At 49.8% G+C, this 19,332-nt stretch overlaps 2 pseudogenes; both read right to left on the bottom strand.

The window, feature by feature from the left end:
- Positions 1–3,831: 3,831 nt before the first annotated feature.
- Positions 3,832–4,624, bottom strand: LOC142092104 (feather keratin Cos2-3-like; annotated as a pseudogene).
- A 6,333-nt stretch (positions 4,625–10,957) lies between these two features.
- LOC142092102 (olfactory receptor 6F1-like) lies at positions 10,958–12,079 on the bottom strand (annotated as a pseudogene).
- Positions 12,080–19,332: the final 7,253 nt, after the last annotated feature.

Here is a 19,332-nt window from a genome sequence, read left to right as displayed (position 1 = left end):
TTGATGGCATAATGAGATCACTCATGACATCAAAAGTGAGTGAAGAGAATTGCACACCCACCCACATCTCATCCTTGATGAGATGCCTGTGACAGATCACTGTTTCAATACAATGCCCAGCTTGCTCCTTGATGGCATAATGAGATCACTCATGACGTCAAAAGTGAGTGAAGAGAACTGCACACCCACCCACATAGGCTCATCCAAAAAGGTGCGTACATGCACCCCTCATGGGTGCACACACATGCACACCTATATGCACACAGAGGTATGCACACTCACAGGCATGCACACACACGTGGTCCCACGCACATGGGCACAACCACACATGTGAGTTTGCATGCAGCAAAAAGCAACTTATATGTGTGCACACATAGAGGTGTGTGTACATGTTTCCAAAGGAGTCCATGCGCAGACACATGCACAGCCACCCCATCATACAAATGTGTATGCACAGATACTCAAACACACGTGGTTACACATGCATGCTTCTGCATGTGTACATTTGCATAAATATATGTGTACACTTCTGTACACAAGTGATAATACATAAAAGCACACATCCACACGCACCTATGCCCACACACATATATATATGCAGATCAATGTCACACACATCCATGCTCACCTGCATGAAGGCACATGCATGTGAGAAAACGCATACACACGCATGAACAGGTGTGCCCAAACACACACACGGTATTTGTACACAATCATGTTTGCATGTGCATCACCCCAGGCACACACAGGTACATGTGAATGCACACATGAGTACAGCCAAATGAACATGCATGTGACCATGAACATGCACACACAACACTGAGAACCAGGGCATCAGACACCAGCTCTCAACCTCTTGGGATCATTCTAGCAAGTCCTTCAGACCCTACAGTTAAGGCAATGAATAAGGCGCTAGACAACCCCATCAGCTTTAGTGAGCTCAAGGGTTTGACAGTGGTTCAGTCAGCTATTTTCCCGAGAGAAAACACAGAGAGAAACCGACAGAGAGAAACCACAGCAGAGTCCAAGCTGTCATGGCCTTTGCAGACATTGAACATGTCCAAGTCCCAAGTCTGCACGTGAAGGACAATTTAAAAACTATAAAGTATCCCTATTGCTGTAGCCACCCAAATGCCCATTTTACAAGAAAAAAAAATTCAAAAAAACCTTACAGCCTTAGAAGCTCCCATCTGTCTTAGTGATCTCCTCCAGGGTCTGGGACCAGCCCCTGCCCTTGCAAAGGGAGCAGCAGTGACACAATCATGTGGCAGCAGAGGGTTGTGTGTCTGGGATAAACCAGACTCCCCTCAGGCTACAGACGCTGAGTCTGGGACATCAGAAGTGATTTGTAGTAGTGAGGCTTTCTCTAGACTCCCTTTAGGATAAATATCTTCAAAAGGCAGAGAAATGCAGAAGCAACATGAATTTAGAGAGCAGCTGAAAAAAATGGTTTGGCTACCCTGTGAATGTTCATGTAGTCTTTTTTGATGTTGTTTTCCTGGCTTTAGTTCATGTGCTAGTCTTTTCCCTCTTGTGTTTTGCATGCAGGTGCAGGTGGTGTAATTGCCTGTAGGAAGATGGAGCTGCCTGCAGCCTCCTCTGTTACCACTAGCTGGCTGAGTTTATCCTGCAGCCAAAGTTCTTACAGATAAAACAGTTTCTGCACATAATATCATAAGAGTAAAGACAGTGTATTAGATTTACGTGGCAAGGTTTTCATCATGGGGGGCCTGCAGGAATGGCTTCTGGGAGAAGACACCAGAAGCTTCCCCCAGGTCAGACAAAGCTACTTCCAGCTGGCTCCAAGATGTACCCACTGCTGGCCAAAGCTGAGCCAATCAGTGAAGCTGGCTGCTCCTGAAAACATATTTGAGAAAGCAGTGGTGAGAAAGGAGTGAGAAAATGTGAGAGAAACAACTATGCAGACACCAAGATCAGTGAAGAAGGAGGGGGAGGAGGTGTTCCAGGTGCCAGAGCAGAGATTCCCTGCAGCTTGTGGTGAAGACTGTGGTGATGCAAGTTGTCTCCCTGCAGCCCATGGCAGACCATGGTGGAGTAGATATCCACCCTGCAGCCCATGGAGGACCCCATGATGGAGGAGGTGGATGTGTCCTGAAGGAAGCTGCAGCCCATGGAGAAGCTGCCCTGGAGCAGGATCCTGGCAGGAACTGTGGCCCATGGAGAGGAACCACACTGGAGCAGTCTGTCCCTGAAGAACTGCAGCCTGTGGGAAGGACCCCATGCTGGAGAAGTTCGTGAAGGACTGTATCCCGTGGGTGAGACAAAATGCTACAGCAGGAGAAGAGCATGAGGAGAAAGGAGCAGCAGAGAAGCAGCATTATGAATGTGTTATGAATCTCTATGTCCTTATGTTCGCCCATGAGGTTTTCATTGTATTTTCTCCTCTTATCTTGTTGATGGAGGGGGTGTGATAGAGTGGCTTGGTAAATACCTGACAGCCAGCCAAGGTCAACCCACCACAGGCAGTTTAAACAAACATTACTGGTGAGAGCATGTGTAAAATAGCAGTGGTTCTGAGATAAGCTTCATTAGCCAAAATTCCCTTTTGGTGGAGGACAGTGATGTGGGGATTTCTGTTCTTCCACTCCTACACTTTTGTCAAGACATCTGAATTGTCATGCATGAAAAAATCGGATATGAGACTGTAGTAGCTGCCAAGAGACGTTACCACTGATCAGAAGGGATGAGATTTACATGTAAAAGACACCTCTCCCTCCAGAATGGCAGCCAATTCCTGAGCACAAAATCTCTCTGAGCCTGCCTGCAGCTCTCTTGGGAAGTGCACCCAGCACCCTCATCCTTCCTGATCTTCAGGTTCTCCTGCATGCTCTGTAACAGAGCAATTTCATCTCCCTCAGAAAGACACCATTTCACTCACGCCCTGACTGCCCTCAGCTTCCACACACTTAGCTCCAATCTCCAGCCTCAATGCACTCAGCAGCTACTCCTTGTAATAGCATGTCCCTGCGACTCCTGCCCATGCTTGCCTGGCATGGCCCCTAGATTGGGTGGTGGAGGGGAGATGAAGGTGGAGTAGCAGCTATGGGCCATCCCAAGGGCTCTTCCCTGCTTTACCACCCTTGCCATTCTGCAAAGCAAATCACCTTCTGCAGCCCCACACCCACCCCCTGCCACCCTGGCCATAGCAAGAGGAACGCCCTTCCTCAAGAGCTCATGGGGCTGCTGACCCCTCAGGGCCTCCTGCCTCTCTGGGCATTTGTGGGCAGAGACACAGCAAGGCAAGGCCTGATGGTCCCAGCCAGGGATGACTTCCTCAGCTCCAAGGGATGGTGCCCAAAAGAGGAGCCTCTGCAGGGGGTCCCAACCTCCCATTCCTCTCCCAATGGAGAAGGGTCTCCTTGTGCCCTCACCCCTTTCCACCCCAGAGCAACACCTTTCTCCTTTGGCAGCTTGGGGAGCATCCACAGAGGGAAGGAGCACATGGAGGCCAGGCTTGAATGCAGCAGAACTTTAATGAGACAAAAGAGGGAAACAAAGTCACTCCAAGTGGAGGACAGCAGTGCAGGGAGCCCTGGGGGCAGTCAAGAGTCTGCAGTCCTTGGCTGTGGAGATGTTCCTGCATGATGTTTGTCTGCCTGTTCCACAAAGGTGGAGAAGCCAGATGGTTCTCATCAGGCTGGGCTTGGGGGAACGTTGCGGCCCTGGGGAACTAAAGGAATCAAGGAAAATGGAAAGAAAGGCAAAGCCATTCAGCTATCCTGAAAACAACATCCAAAAGATCGATCCTCTGCCCAGCACCATGTTCTGAGTTCCTTGAGGTGTCTCCCTGAAGTTTTCCCAGCATCTTTATCAGGGGAGGCACCTTCTGCCATAGTAGCGGCTGGAAATGCCAGAGAGGTCACAGCACCCAGAGGTGATGGGCACTCCCTGACAGCTGAGGATGCTGCCAACAGCAGCAGAGGTGGAGGATCCCACAACAGTGTTCTGTGGGTAGGAGCTGAGGATGGGGCCGGGCAGGGTCACCACCACGGGGGAGGGCTCGATGATGACGGTGGAGTTCTGGCACTGCCTGACACAGGGCTCATTGCAGCTGTTGGCCAGCGGGGTCGGGCCGCAGGGTCGGCATGGCAGGCACGGGTTGTAACAGGACATGTCTTAACTCCGGAGGTGCACCTGGGAAAAAGGACAAAGAGGAGGTAGAGCACAAGTGTAGGTGAGGAGCAGCCAGGTTACCCTTTCAGAAAGGAACCAAGGCCACCAATGAGTGGGAAGATGGAGACTGTGCCAGGAGGCACACTGTCTTCATTGCTTCATCTGGCCAGGGCCCTACGAAGAACAGCTTGTCCCAAGATGACTCTCTCCTAGTCAATAAACCAAAAGCCGCCACAGTCACGTCCCAGACTCTCTCTAAGCAGACCTCTTCCCCGCTTCCCTCTTTCATGACAAGGCGCTCCCCATCACAGGACAGAGCCAACATCAGCTGAGATGTCCATAGAATGGAGATCTCACCTTTGACGAGGAGGAGAAGGGGCTTCAGACTCACCTGCTTCCCAAGGAGGAGGAGGCAAGAGAAGGGGATGAGAGAGCATGGACTTGGGCTGGCTTTTATACCTGCCCTTCACTGCCGCAGGATCAGAGGCATCCTTTGCAGAGGTAACAATTTTCTGACAAGCTCATCTTGAATGCAAACCATCGCAGCTAATGATATGGGCTTTGCTTTGGTTTCCAACACTGCTGCCTTTTCATTTCCAGGTTTGTGCCATGCCCATTCTCAAATGAAGGCTTCTTCTGAGCACTCACATGAAAGGCCCCAGGATTTGGAGGGCAGGAATGCAGCAGTGCAGGCAAAAGACTCAGCTCAAGAGCTGGAGGGGTCCAGAGCAGTCAAGTGATGTCAGCCTGGGTCACTCTGGTGGGTCTGTTTGAAGTGCTGTTCTCAGGAAGAAGGTCCAGTGTTCCTCAGTTAGACACCCAAGGGCTCCTATGCATGATGACATATCCTATCCTTTTCTTTCCCTCCCGATGGTTACTTGTTGCCTTCCTAGGTGTGTGCATTGGGCTGCTAGGTTTTGACCCCATCCTGCCTAACACTGTCGTCAGGAAAAATTTCCGGCTTGTTTTGACTCGTCCCCACTCTGTGCAGTCTGTGAGTACACAAACAATGACATTGGCATTCCTGGAGCCTTGTTCTTCCCCAGAATGCTGTAGCCGTGCCACAGTTGTCCCTGGCTGTCCTCAGCAGAGTCCACAGCTTGTTGTGTTCCTACAACCTTGACCTTGACAGGCTAGAAAGGTGGGCCAGTGCGAACTTTATGAAGTTCAACAAGGCGAAATACAAGGTCCTACACCTGGGTCGGTGGAATCCGAAACATGGATACAGGCTGGGTGATGTGTGGATTGAGAGCAGCCTGCGGAGAAGGACTTGGGGGTATTGGTGGATGAAAAACTGAATATGGGCCAGCAATGTGCACTTGCAGCCCAGAAAGCCAATTGTACCGTTGGCTGCATCAAAAGAAGTGTGGCCAGCAAGTCGAGGGAGGTGATTCTCCCCCTCTGCTCTGCTGTCATGAGAGCCCGTCGGGAGTACTGTGTTCAGCTCTGGGGCCCCCAGCATAAGAAAGACATGGACCTGCTTGAGCAGGTCCAGAGGAGGACTACAAAGTTGATTAGGAGGCTGGAGCACCTCTCCTATGAGGACAAGCTGAGAGAGTTGGGGTTGTTTAGTCTAAAGAAGAGAAGGCTCCACAAGATCTTATAGTGGCCTTCCAGTAGTTAAAGGGTGCCTACAGGAAAGATTGGGAGGGACTCTGTATCAGGGAGTGTAATGATAGGACGAGGGGTAACGGTTTTAAACAGAAAGAGAGTAGATTTAGATTAGATATTAGGAAGAAATTCTTTACTGTGAGAGTGGTGAGACATGAACAGATTGTCCAGAGAAGTTGTGGATGCCCCTTCCCTGGAACTATTCAAGGCCAGGTTGGATGGTAGCATCTGCCCCTGGGAGGGGAAGGACGTTGGATTTGAGGTCACACCCCACAAACACTGCTGCTATCACACAGGGGTATCCAGAAGAAGTCCTCTTTCTGACAAGGGCAGTGCACAGTGTGTGGAGTTCCTGAGACATCTCCCTGCCTGAATGTTTGCATGTCTGGGCTCAAGTCCCACTTGGAGTGAGTGCAGACAACAGTTTCCCTCTTCCCTTTAGTGACCTTGGTGTGATCACTGCCAGGGAGCTCTGCTGGGAGAGCTCAGCCAGGGCAGTTTCCCCTCTACATGGAGCTGCTGTTTCTGAGCTGATGCTCTAGTGTAGCCAAGGGCCAACCTCATTGCTTTCTCATGAGATGATGGACACTGTGGACAAGGGAAGGGCAGGGGATGTATACACCTAGAGTTTAGTAAAACACCTTTGACAGCCTCTCCCATACTTCCTTTATGACCAAATTGGAGAGGAATGGGTTCAGTTAGAGGATGATAAGGTAGGTGGAAAATTGGCTGGACGACCAGGCACAAAGAGTTGTAACCATGGAGGAATGGCCTGACCAGACAGCAGACATCAGAAGACATTAAAATCAAGTAGATCTTTTGCTTGCCTGGATATTGAGGTTCTGGGGCCCAGGGTGGGACAAGCAGCTGGAGGTTGTGGGTAATGTGGGTAGGTGAAGGGATAGAGGGACTGCCTGTACAACAGAGGGCTGTGCTGCATTGTCTTCCCCCTGCCAGAGTGAGGGAGTGTGTCTGTCCCTGTGCGGCTGGTTTCTGCAGCAGATGCTCTTTACAGAGATGTTTCTCTTCAGGTGCCTCCTCTATGGCCAGAGGCAAAGGTAGAGAGTGTGCCACAGCCGGGTCCAGGCACTTCAGTGTGTGCCTGGTCCTATCTCCATCCAGAGAGTCCCAGGAACAGGGTGGACATGGGAAGGTGCAAGGGTGCCTTCTCCACCTCCTGCAGAGCTGGGTGCAGGCCTGTACAGCTGGCAAGGTGGTTGATGTCAGGAGAAGTCCATGAGGGATGCCTCTCCCTTTGACTGACAGTACTTAAACCATGAGTTTGTTATCTCTCTAGAGAGCCTTCCTGTAGTAGAGGTGGGACACAGACCCAAGAAGGGTCCCTGGCAGAGATTGGGGGACAGACCCAAAGAAGCCTGCCTGGAGCAGCAGGGAGAAAGTTTTGCTCCACCCTCTGGGCTGTGGTTTGGAGGCTTCTTTGGTCTGACAGAGGCAGAAGAAGAGGTGAATTTGCAAGCATCAGGTCCCTCATGCTGGCAGGTCCTTGCCACCGCATGAAGGGAGAGTGTGACATGGCCCTGATTTTCCTGGCTGCCCTGGTGGGACTGGCAGACTTCGGTGAGATGCAACTTTCAGGTTGGGGAGAACGAGGCAAGAGTTTGCACAGCTGGTGGTGGAAGGGAGGAGACGCGAGGTCTGACTCCCCGGGGAAACTGGGAATGTTTCTGTACGGAGAGCAGGAACTGCAGATGGGTACAGCAAATAATCTGGGAGATGTCAGGAGTAATGGGCATCAAAGGATGAATAAGACCTCACCCTAAATTTGCAGGTACTGAAAATTCTTAAATGTACTACTAATACATACGTAGCCTCAAAGAGGGAAAGATGCTAGGGAATGGAGCGATGCAGCATATAGGAGCTTCTCTCCTAGATGTACTGGATACAATGCTACCAATCTCTGTAGGGATGGTCATAAACCTTGGGGGACAAACAGAGCAGGCTAATTCGAAGCAAGAAGAGCTGAAATGCTGTGAAAGGACAGGGCAAGGGCAGAGGATGCGGTGTGCCATATGGAGGAACTGTTATAGCAAGAAGATATAGTCAGAGGTGGGAGAGGAACAGCTCATGTCTGCTGCTGCTGAAGGAGAGACCAGCAGTTAACACAGCTCAGAGGCAGATATGGAGAGAATCAGTGGACTGAAAGACCTGTGAGTACTGCTGAAAAGCAGGATGATCTGGGGCGTGAGGAGTGGCAAGATCCTGCAGAAAGAAGTGTGCAGGGACAAACAGCTCAGCATTTCAGAGGCTAGGAAAAGTGAGGTGGGAAGTGGGGACAGTGAGCAAGCTGATGAAGTGATAGATGGACAGGTACACGGGCAAGCAAAGCTGAAAGCTCTTTCTGGCTTTACAGGTCATGCCCAAAAGGACTCTGTGCTCCAGTTCCCAGCAGAAATGACCATCCAGGTGGGACACAGCGCAACTCTGCACTGCAATTTCTCCACCAGTGATTCCAATCCCTACCTCTACTGGTACCAGCAGCTCCCAAACCAGTCCCCTCAGATGCTGCTGTGAGTGATCAAGTACAAAGTTCGCAAGGATTCGGGGAGGATCTCCTCTGCATTGTCTGTGGAGACCTCCCAGGTGCTTCTGCATGTGCGGGGTGCCGAGCTCCAGGACAGCGCTGCCTATTTCTGTGCACTGAGCCCACACTGGTGCCCAGAGCTTGCAGCACTGCACAGAAAGGTGGGGGGTGCTCTGAGGAGCGGTTCCCTCCCTGCCACCGCTTGCATGTAGCTCTGAGCCCAGCCTGCCCAGCAGTGGCACCTGGGGCTGTGGGGAGGCTGGGCCTCTGCCTCCCCAGCCTGTGCTGCTGTGAAGCACGTGCCAGCATGAGTTTTACAGCTGTATCCAGAGCCAGTGTCTTTGATGATGAAAAGGGTCCAAGAAACCTGACTTGGGGCAGACCCATTGGAGGCTACACCACAAACAAGCCAAACCAGGCTTGTAAATGCCCCCTGCTTAAAATGGCTGGTAGACTGGAGTGAGTGCTCAGGGCAAGTAACCTCTCAGCTTGTCTTCTTCTTCCCTTTCCCTGTGCCTCCACTGATGGCCACAGCTGGAGAGCGAGGCTTTTGGTAGGAGGCACAGCTGTTCTTATGGTTTTGCCATGGGGCCATAGTAGCCCAAGGAGGGAAGAGCCCTTCCTTGTCCTGCATCTGGGGGTCAGCAAGTGAAAAAGACCCATCAGCCAGACGTTGGACAAGATTCTCTGTTCAAACCCTTCCTGCACTCACCCACTGCCGGAGAGTGGTCCCACTCTTTGTCATGTCTCTTCTCCTTCTCAGGGAAATCACCAGTGCTCGGCTGGGTGGAGCCCCTATGTCCCTGAGTCCATGCTGGTTCCTGTGTCCCACAGCTGGTAACCACATCTCAGTGATCTTGTTTCCTCCCATAGGCAACATAGGAATGGTTCTGGGGACCATTACTGCTCAAGCAAAATGATAAAACAGTTGAGTGAGGCAATCCCACCTCAGCATTGCATGTGGAAACTCAGCTGGAGGGTGCTAACTTTCCAGCTGGATCCCACCCTGTGAATTGGAGTCTGTTGCTCATGAAGTGTCATCCACTTCACCTGAGAAAGCCCAGGGTACTTGGTTGTTGTCCTGCTGTTGTTCCAGGATGGCCTGCCTCTCCCAAGTGACGTGGGTCTGCTCTGCCAGCCCTGTTGGAGGCTTTGCATGTCCCTATTTATCTCAGGGGCCTTTGGGCAGCGTTGATGGGGAATTGATGGCAGCCCTCAGTATCCTGCACTCTGCTGTGTCTCGGGTCCCTTGGACATTTCAGGTCCTGCTTTTGGCTGAGCTCCAGGGCTGCAGAGGGCTTCAACACTCCACAGACACAATTGTCCCCCAAAACCAAGGATTGACAAACAGAGGTGGCTACCTGAGGACAGATCCAGGGTCAGGATCTTTCTCCAGTCTCAGTGGGCTGTCCCAAATTTGTCCCAGGGATTTTCCCAAATACCAATGAGAAAGAGAGCACGGCTGACAAGGGTGGGCATCAGCCTGTCCTTGGGCACTGGTGCCTGGGCCTGGTTGCAGGTCTAAGAGCCAAATGCCCAGGACAGGTGGATGCAGGAGAATTACCTCCAGAAGCACCACTGCTTCCACAAGGGAGAAGTAGACGTTCAGTCCGGACTCAATCATCTCACTTGGAGAGCTCTACACCCAGGTGAAATCAATCCCGCTCTGTTCATAAAAGTTTATCTGCCGAGTTGGTGCCTCCTCCTTATGAAGTGGTTACATGGACGCCCTTCACTGTCAGTGTGCAGAAAGAAGATCTTTGAGAACATGATTCACCTGTTCAGAAATGAAAATTGGAACAGGAAAAGCAAGTGCCCTTTGGAAGTGTTAATGTCCTCCCAATAAGTGTAAAGAGAGACTTGCTACCCAGACAGCCTTTCACAACTCCGCAGTTTGGGGACTTTGCAAATCACATTAAAGAGTTTCCACAACAAAGCCCAAAATGGGTGGAATGATGCACTGCTAAAAACTGATCTGGAGTTTTAGATGTGGAAATGCCCTGACACATCTAGTGTGAAACATAATGATTTCATATTTTATAAAAGAATTAAACAGTACTTTCAGATTCTGGCTAGAGAGAAGGAAGTGGAGTATAAATTTTGTTGACTGTCTTATGCTAGGAATAATGGCTATAGGTAGAGATGCCAGACATTGCCAAATTTTATCTTGAACCAGAGCATGATTCAGCCACAAGAATGGGGCATAGAGGCATCCAGAAAATGTCAGACTAAATGGAGAAGTACATTCCCATTTTCTAAAGCAGTAAGCCAGCTGCTGGGACTTCTTTAGGGGATTCAGGTGAATCCCTGACAAAGTGAAGCACTTAGCAAACTGGAATACAAACTTGTGCGAGGACAGCTCCTCCAGTATTCTGTCAGAGAACAGTTTCTGGATGGTGTTTGTGACCCTTTCCAAGCACTGGTCTTTAGAGCACTGTAAGTTTACCCAGAAGTGAATAGAGGGATGTGGGAGCATTAGAATCAAGGCTTAGCCCAGCATAAGATGGCTGTAAGGTGAGTGAGACGAGCTCACTGGGGAAATGGCGGCTTCTCACTACCTGTGGTGCCCAGGTGCATTTACACTTTGGTGAGGAAATTCTGCAGGGTAGAAGTCGTGGGAGAGAGGGGATGAATCTGTTTACTCCTGCTGAGGCCCTTTGAAAAGCCAGTTCATTTCTTCTGGAAAGCCCACTCCAGAGCGTGCTTCACTTCTTTGTTCCTGAGTGTGAAATGAAGGGGTTCAACAAAGGAGTTACAACTGTGTGAAAGGTAATCACAAGTTTGTTCAGATCCAGGGAGTTCTGGGCCAATGGCTTGACATACAGGAACATGGTGGATCCATACCAGATTGTGATGATGCTGAGATGGGCAGAACAAATGGAAAAGGCCTTTTACTGGCCATGGGCTGACTGGATTCTCAGCATGGAAGAGGTGATGTACACGTAGGAGACCATGGTGATTACACAGGAGGCCACTAGAACAATTATTATGGAAGGTTGCTAGCTCCATGGGCCACATGCCACTGCAGAAGAGAGCAAGGCAGGAATCTGTATAACAGAGGAAATGATTGATGACATCTGGCCCACAGAATGTCAGCCTGGATGTCAGAAAGGCCAGCAGCGATATGGCCAGAAAGCCTCCCAGCCAGGAGCTGAGCACCTGCTGAGCAGAGAGGACACTGTTCATGAGGGAGCTGTATCCCAAGGGGTAGCGTGTGGCTGGGTAGCCATGGGCAGGCCATGAGAGAGAGGAGAAAACACTCAGTGGAGCCGAGGGAGAGAAGAAAGAACAACTGGAGGATGCAGACACCGAAGGAGATGGTCTGGCTAGTCCCTAGCATGACTCCCATGGCTTTTGGAACAACACCCGTAGTGTACCAGATCTCCAGAAAGGAGAGATTACAGAGGAAAAAGTACACTGGGGTAGGGAGGATGCTGTTCATCCACACGAGGGCTATGATGGATGCATTGCCCATGGCTGTCAGGGAGTACATCAGCGCAAATACCACCACAGGGGAGACCCAGGAATGCCACATGCCTGGGAAGCCAAGAGGGATGAATTCTTCCACACTTGTCCCATTTGCAGTGTGCCCCGAAGTGTTGAGGTTCATCTGCAAAGACAGGAAAGTCTCTGTGAGAGTTCGCATGCCTGTGCTGGTCCTTCAGATGCTACTAGTAGTGAAACAAAGCCATCATCCCTGAAAAAGTAGTTGGTGCAGAGCACGCGAGAACAGCATCTGCCCTAAGTTAAAATTGTCAGGGAAATCCTTTGCTGCAGAAACACGTTTGGACAACTAGATCTGACCCTGAAGGACAGGCCTACATCATCAAATGAGCATGGAGAATTATTTATTGGATCAAGCGCAGGCATCTCCTTTAGAACATGTTGAATGCAATTGGTTCTGTGAGATGAAAATTCCATTTAGGACACTGTGGATGGCAGGCTGAGGGTCAAAAAGGTCAGCAGTGAGATGGCTGCATACATCAGAGAGTCACCAGCATCATTAGCATAAGAACATCCCCACACCCACCTCATTAACACACTGAAGCTCAAACCGGCCACATTGAGGAGGCGGTTTTCTGATTCCACTCTGTGTGCCACAGGGAGTTTGATCTCTGGGGGATCTCATGGGTTTGTTGGAGATGGATAATGCTCTCTCTTCACACCGGCCAATTAAAGAACAGCAACACAGTTCTCTAAAATGTACCCACTTGCTGACAGGCAGGAGACATCTGAAATAGCCGTGTCCCAAGAGACTGGAGATGTCAAATATTTGGTACTAGATATTAATGTGGTCTTGAAACCTCCAGGGTGGGAGATAACTAAAGGCAACTATGGACACTTGAATACAGAAAGAGTAAGGTAAGGGATTCACTTACCTCATTTCCAAGCCTTTAACCGCAGTTAAGGCCTAAGTCTTCAGTCTTCCTTGAAGTGAAGATCTAAGTAAAGATCTAAGTGCAAAGTCAGACAAGACACGAGTCGGGGGAAATTGATCTCCCTTGCCTCCAGAGCAGGTGTCCCCAGGTGAGCTACTCATCTTTGCTCCATTGATCATCAGCAGAGAGATAGATACTGTCAAGCCTCAGTTCACCCTGTCTCATACAGATCAGGCAATCCATGCCTTAGAAGCATCTATTTTCCTTCTGTTCACACTCAAGGTAGACTAGACAGCTGGCTTGAACAACACACACACATGCACACACATACGTGCGCGCGCACACACGTCTCGGCCTCTAGGCATCTAGAGTTAGTTGAGAAGACTCATGCCCAAAGAGAGACTGTGTACACTATCCAGGTCCACCACACAGGTGTTGGACTTGACAGAGTCATCTTCTGCAAGTCCTGTGTCCAAGGCTTCAATGTGGTTGAGGGGAGACTGATCTGCACTTGGTATGAAGGACATATGCAGCTGATGAGAGTAATGTGCCCCGCTTGAGCCCATTCACCCCCACAATAACCCTCTCCCTGTTATCCATCTGTCCTTGAGTACCTTGGACATGGGTATGGGGTTTAACCATGGAATGGAGGTGCTTGAAAGGCTAAGTACATGTGGGTTCATTGCTCAGCGAGGAAGAGGACCTGGTGACAAAATGACAGGGAAAAGGTAGAAGTACACAATACCTACTCCTCCTTAGTTTTTACTTATATGGTTTCTCCTCAGGCCTACCACATCCCTGCGCCTCCCCGCAGACTCCATGGGAATGAAGCAGCACTCACAGTAGTGGAAGAAAGAACTAAGGAGCTCTTCCTACCATTTGGACATACACAAGTTCACGGGACCACTTGGGATGCATCCAAGGGTGTTCAAGGAGCTGACTGGACAGTCCCTACTCAGTCCCTGGAAAGAAGATGGAGGAAATGCTCTCAGAAGCCCTTCCTAAACTCATGAAAGACAGGAAGGGGATTGAGAGCATCTCACATGAGTTTACTGAGGGCAAATGATTCCTCACCAACCGCATTGCTTTCTGTGAGGAGGTGACTGGCACTGTGGGGAAGGGGAGGGCACTGGCTGTGGTGTACCTTGACTTTAGCAAGACCTTTGCCATACCCTCATGGGTGCACACACAGGAACACCCATATGCACGCAGAGGTATGCACACTCACAGGCATGCACACACACAAATATGTGTGATGTTGGGGAATTTTTATTGTACCCCTTGAGGCAAATTAAGTACATGCTTTTGCTTAGATATGAAAAAAAAACCCACACCAAACTATCAATGTATTGGACAGAGTTGTACCCCCACAAGCAGATCTACAAGGAGTCTGCAAAGATGCGTCACGAGGTGATTCCTTATATATACTGGCACCAGCACCGATCCTGTGAGCATTGGGATGGGGCACTTCAGCCTGGCATTGGGTCTATCCTCCAGCACCAGCTCTGCTGCCCAAAGGTGGCCACTGAGCATTCACATTCCAGATTGCTACAAGACAATGTGCAGCTGTTTCTTATCTCATCACCAAGGGAAACTGCACCCCCTCACAGGGAATCCTTCTGTCTCTGGCATTCCTGCTGCCAGCCACTTCAACCCCTTCTGCATTTGGGCCTTCTTGTTCTCTGCAGCAGATCATTCCTTGGTCACCAATTACCACTGCTGAGCAGTTACAATTTGAACTTCCCCTTCAGTGCACACACAAATTCACACACGGGCACAACAACACGCATGATCTTACACGCACCCAAAGAACAACTCATACTCATCGTGCACTTATAAAGAGGTGTGTGCACACACGGGTCAAAAGGAGCCCATGTGCATACCAACATGCACAGCCACGCCCCATACCAACATGTACGCACAGATACTCAAACATACATGCTTACACACATGCATGTTCCTGCACGCATGTATTTGCATACAGATATACATGCATGCTCCTCTACACAGATTTACACACACAAAAGCACACATCTACACGCACCTATGCCCACACAATTACAAATATGCAGACCAGTCACACACATTCATGCTCTCCTGCATGAAGGCACGTGCGTGGGCTAAAACACATACACACTCATGGACACAATTGCCCAAACACATAAACACACATAGAACATTTGTGCACACCCACGTTTGCATATGCATTACCACAGGCTCACACATGTACGTGCAAATGCACACCTGAACACAGGCAGATGGACACGTACGTGAGCAATCATGCACACACCACTGAGAACCAGGAATCCTGACACCAGCCCTTCTAGACGACTCTAGCCAGGTCCTTCAGACCCTACAGTTAAGGCAATAAATCAGTCACTGGCCAGTCCCATCAGCTTTCGTGAGCTCAAGGGTTTGGCAGTGGTTCAGTCAGCAGTTTTCTCACTGTAAGACAGAGAGAAACCACAGCGGAGTTGAAGCTATCACGGCCTTTCCAGACATTGAGCTTCTCCATGTCTCAAGTCTGTGTGTGAGGGATAATACAAAAACTAGAGAACATCTCTATTCCTGCAGCCCTCCAAAGAATTCCCATATTACAAGGAAAAGAAAAAAAACCCTGCAACATCAGAAGTTCCCACCTGACTTAGTGGTCTCCTCAAGGGTCTGGGACCAGCCCCTGCCCTTGCAAAGGGAGCGCTGCCACGGCGACACACCATGTGGCAGCAGAAGGGTGTGTCTGGGACAAGCCAGACTCCACTTAGTCTGCAGACACTGAGGCTGGGACATCAGAAGTGATATAGTAGTGAACCTGTCTCTAGACTCACTTGAAGGTAAACACCCTCTCTTCAAAAGGCAAAGAAATGCAGAAGTGACAGTAGTTTACAGAGCAGCTGAAAAAATGATTTGGCTACCCTGTGAATATTCATGCATTCTTTTTATTTTTTCTCCAGTTTTAATTGATGTGCTGGCCTTTTTTCTTCTTGTGTTTTCCATGCAGGTGCAGGTGGTGTAATTGCCTGTAGGAAGAGGGAGCTGCCTGTATGGATCCTCTGTCACCATGAGCTGGCTGAGTTTATCTTGCAGCCAAGGTTCCTATATCCAAAATGGTTTTTGCACATAATAATACAAGAGTAACGACAATGTATTTCGTTTACCTGGCAAGGTTTTGGTAGTGAAGGGGGGTTGCAGGGATGGCTTCTGTGAGAAGACACCAGAAGCTGCCCCCATGTCAGAAGAGCCAGTAACAGCCAGCTCCATGATGGACCCGCTGCTGGCCAAAGCTGAGCCAATCAGCAACATTGGTTAGAGCCTCTATGGTAAGATATTTAAGAAAGGGTAAAAAACGGTGTGCAGCAGCTGCAAGAGAGGAGTGAGAAAGTGTGAGAGAAACAACTATGCTGACAGCAATGTCAGGAAAGAAAAATGGGGAGGAGCTCCTCCAGGTGCTGGAGCAGATATTACCCTGCAGCTGTGGAGAAGACCATGGTGACACAGGTTGTCCCCTTGCAGCCCATGGAAGTCCATGGTGGAGTGGATATGAACCCTGCAGCCCATGGAGGACCTCATGCGGCAGCAGCTGGAGATGCTTTGAAGGAAGCTGCAGCATGTGGAGAACTCACACTGGAGCAGGCTCCTGACAGAAACTGTGCCCCATGGAGAGGAGCCCACACAGGAGCAGGTTTTCTAGCAGGACCTGTGGCCCCATGGGGACCCACACTGGAGCAGTCAGTTCCTGAAGCACTGCAGCCTGGTGAAAGGACTCATGCTGGAGCAGTTCATGAAGAACTGCAGCCCATGGGAAAGACCCACACTGGAAAAGTTTGTGAAGGACTGTCTCCCATGAGAGAGACCCCATGCCCTAGCAGGGGAAGAGTATGAGGAGGAAGCAGCAGCAGAGATGAAGCGTTATGAACTGACTGCAACTCCCATTCCTGGTCTCCCTCTGCTGTTTGGGAGGAGAAGTAGCAGATTTAGGAGCGAAGCTGAGCTGGGAAGAAGAGCGGGGAGGGGGAAGGTGTTTTAGTTTTATTTTGTTCTTCACTATCCTACTCTCTTGCAGTTAATTGGCAATAAAATAAATTAATTTCGCTGTCGAGTCTGTTTTGCCCGTGACAGTAATTGGTAAGTATTCTCCTTGTCCTTATCTTGACCCTCGAGCTTTTAATTGGATTTTTCTCTCCCTGTCCTGTTGATGGAGGGGGAGTAATAGAGTGGTTTGGTGGGCACCTGGTGGCCAGTCAAGGTCAATACATCACAGGCAAATAATGCAAAGAGAGCAAGAGTAGAATAGCAGTGACATTATGTCTGGAAGTACCAGAGATGTCCTGTCCCCCTGGTCCCATGCCCCATAAAACAGTGGTGGCACAGAGATCACTAAACAGTCCAGTTCCTTGTGTGTTGTAGAAGACAAGGAGCAGCTTTGGTGTGGCTGGAGGGCAGGGCCTCCAGCACTTCATGCTTGTTGCTGCATGGCATGTGGTGAGAGGAAGCAGTCGTGTGAGGCTCCACATAATGGCTCTGCATGAGATAAAACAAACGAATGATTATCACAGACAATTTGGAAGTGGGGGTGTCTCCTCTAGTAACCTGAATACAGCCATTAGCTCTGCATGCTGACTGCTGTCCCCACCCATTTTGCTAAGCTGGATGAAAGGTTGCAGCCTTCTACCTCCCCCCTCCCTTAACATATCTGGCTGATCTAGGTCTGTGAACTAGGCACAGTGTGGCTGCTCAGGGCTGGGATGTTCATGTGGTGGGGCTTTCTGAGCCCAGGCAGTGCTTAAGAGCTCCAGGTGAGGGTTAGTCATGTCTGCCAATCCTATTTGGGCTGTTTTCTCCTGCACTGATTTTGTGGGGACATGGTTTTGCCTGCATGGAAACACAGCATTCTCATTTTGCAGTGCTGGATCGTTGTGCTTTCTATGGATTCATTTCTCAGCTGTGCTCCCTTGTAGTGTCCACAGCATTCCCCTGTGCCTCCTCAACATCCTGCTGGTAGGTGCAGTCAGCAGGTTGTCGCCAGCATAAGGGGACAGCTCACACCTTGGGGACAGGCTGCACTCCTCCTAGTGCTGGGCCACAGTCCCATGGGAAGGCTGTGCCTGTACCCCTGAGGCAGCACAGCAAACACACATCAGTGGACCCTGCCTGCTCTGGCAGGGTGACGCTATGGGAGCAACCACAGCCCCATGGAGATGGGGCTCAACAGCCAGTAACCTACAGTCCTATGCCAGAACCAGGCCACTTTCTTTAGAGGCCAGAAAGGGTTCTTAAAAAGCAAAGGTGTCTGCTGGAAAACCCCAGCTTCTAACAACATTTTACTAGTTGGAGAGGTGTCAGCACGTCCCAGGGCAGCCAGTCCTGCTCTGAGGCTACAATCCTGGAGGGAGGGGCCCGCACAATGTGAGGGGCACAATGCTCCCCACTGCGAGCTGAGCAGATACGGAAGGAACAGGTTAACATAATCACTGGCACCGAGCAGGAGCTGCCTACAGGCTCATCGATTACAATGGACGAGCAAGAGTTTTGCCTCTGGCCAAGGGATTTCTGCAGCACAACACAGGCCTGAAGGCCAATCTCTGCATGTAGCACAGCACAGGTTATCTGTCACATGGATCACTAACTCCTTCATGTACTGTTGATGTAGTAGGTATAGTTTGTTTGTTTTGTAATTTCGAACATTGTATACTGTTCTCTTCGTTTCTGTAATTTTAAAACAATGAAGATGTGATGCTTAAAAAATTAGGTATTGTGTTTGCAGGTGTGTAGTATTGTTAGACTCTAGTAAAGATTAACCTTAAAATCAAGAACCATAAATGAACGTGATCCAGACGTGGCTCGGAGGCAAACCTCGACCTTATAAGGGAAGAAAGGAACAGGTTCACGAAGAGTTCACTACCCTGCCGACCACCAGAGACCACCCGAGACCCTCAAGAAGACCCCAAAGACTTTAGTGCACATGTGTCTAGGATGATGTAATATTATAATTAGTTCTTGGAAATTTAATGAATATGTAAAAGAGAATCTTAAAATATGTATGAGAAGCATGGATATAAACAGAAAGGTGATTAGACCAGGTGTGCTTGATTTGTGGCAAGTCCACCGAGCACCCAGGCCTGAATAAAACAATATCTCTCCTGAGCGTGTGGAATTGGTTACTTGCATGCCGGGCACGAATCCGCTTTTCGGACAACACAGTGATCTTCGGGTGAGGGTGACAGCACCCTGCCAGTTGTTTCCTTCATGTGAACAAATACCAGCTCCTGAACCTGCTGAGAGCAGCTTTCGCATTCTTCTTTCTCAGGGGTTGAGCAGGGGAGTAAGAACGACGTAAAGAACAGCCGCTGCTCTGTCTAGTGACCCATTTGAGGGGTCTCCCATGTAGGTGAAGACACATGGGCCATAGAAACAGGCCACAGCAGTGAAATGGGAAGCACAGGCTGAGACAGCTCAGTGCCTGCCCCTGCATACTGGAGTCACAGCATGATTTAAATCACCATTAAAAAGAAAACCCACCACTGGCAACAAGGCCCTTAGATGGAATTGTAAAACCCACATGCATTTTCTGCCTTTTTCCTACCTTGCCAAGACCTCCTCAGTTGTGCTGCCAAACTAGAGGTCATGCCAAGAGCCAGTAGCAGTGCCTGCTTGGGCCAAAGGACTTGC

Source organism: Calonectris borealis, chromosome 22 (genome assembly GCF_964195595.1).
Source record: "Calonectris borealis chromosome 22, bCalBor7.hap1.2, whole genome shotgun sequence".
Classification (NCBI taxonomy): domain Eukaryota; kingdom Metazoa; phylum Chordata; class Aves; order Procellariiformes; family Procellariidae; genus Calonectris; species Calonectris borealis.
This window is presented reverse-complemented; position numbering and strand designations above follow the sequence as displayed.